The sequence below is a fragment of the Monodon monoceros genome, unplaced genomic scaffold, assembly GCF_005190385.1.
Source record: "Monodon monoceros isolate NGI ecotype Baffin Bay Population unplaced genomic scaffold, NGI_Narwhal_1 Super_Scaffold_8, whole genome shotgun sequence".
Taxonomy (NCBI): domain Eukaryota; kingdom Metazoa; phylum Chordata; class Mammalia; order Artiodactyla; family Monodontidae; genus Monodon; species Monodon monoceros.
The window spans coordinates 41,889,362-41,890,548 of record NW_021703785.1 but is presented as its reverse complement, the minus strand read 5'-3'; the positions used below and the strand labels follow the sequence as shown (position 1 = coordinate 41,890,548).

The 1,187-nt window shown below is 43.7% G+C and overlaps 1 pseudogene; it reads right to left on the bottom strand.

Annotated features, from left to right (window-relative positions):
• Nucleotides 1-660: 660 nt before the first annotated feature.
• LOC114888428 lies at nucleotides 661-981 on the bottom strand (annotated as a pseudogene).
• Nucleotides 982-1,187: the final 206 nt, after the last annotated feature.

The following is a 1,187-nucleotide window of genomic DNA, read 5'->3' as shown; positions in this document are numbered from 1 at the left end:
TTCCTATGAGATCTATGAGTTGTCACAGTTCAGAACACTGGTTCACAGCAGCGATTCTCAAAGTAGGAGGGGGTAGGAGGTGGAGTGGGGATGGTGGCTAGGGAGACACCCTCTGAAAAAGCATATTTAAAATATCTATTGATTTCTTAATACAAATTCTATAAAGTCAAACTCAACAAAATAATCTTTGGACAGTAGCAGAAAACCAGCTAGAGATTCAACCCAGGGGGTCTGGGATATACTTGGTTGAGAAACACTGGTGTTGAGGTAGAGGAGCCCCAGCATGTAGAGAATACATAGTAAGGAACACGTGCCAAAGAAAAGGAACATCTTTTGGATCAGTGAGTGAATCCTAAGCATATCTTGTCTTGGTCTTTTGGAACTCAAAGGGCCGATCCACAAGAAACCCGAGACATCCATCGAACTTCTCAGACCTGTTGCTTTGGGCAAGTTGGTCCACTTTTAATACTAAGTCAAAAGAAAAAAAAAAGCTGTTTTTGCCCCCGACTTTATTTGCATTAACATATTTCAAAAATTTAAGTAAACAGTTGCTGTAGCTGTGTAAACATAGCCCCAGGTCCATCCACCAGGAAGTGCTGTCATTATCTGCAATGCCATCCAGCTCTCAAGGAGGATATCAGCCTGGGGTCTGCTCTATAATTATTGCAGAGCTCTAATTTGCTTTAGCCTTGTCAACAGCTCCCCTTTCTCATGCATATTTACTAGATCACTGCATCCACCTATGCACTCTTTACCGATGAAGACCCGAGGTACCATTCTGGCTCCTGTGAGCTGTTGCAAATAATCTTGAATATCGTTGGTGTCACCGTGGGCTGTGATATCGACAAATTCCAAAAGCCCTTGTTTGAAGGGCAGTTGGCTGAGGAGCTCCTGGGCCCTTCTGCAGTAGGGGCAGGTGGGTATGATGAACACAACCACCTTCCCAGGCTGGATTTTGCTGTTCACAAATGCTTAAGCCATGATGACAGGCTGCTATCTCCTGGAGAGGAAACCTCAATTGCTGGTATTGCTCGGGAGTAATGCCTGCCATTTCAGTAAACAAAGAATGTTGTGGCCATAGCTATCGGCCAATGAAGCTGTGCACCTTGAGAAGATTCAGAAGGGAGACAGACAGAATATTGATCCTAGATAGTTAAAATGCATATCAAAGGAATGATTTCAGTAAG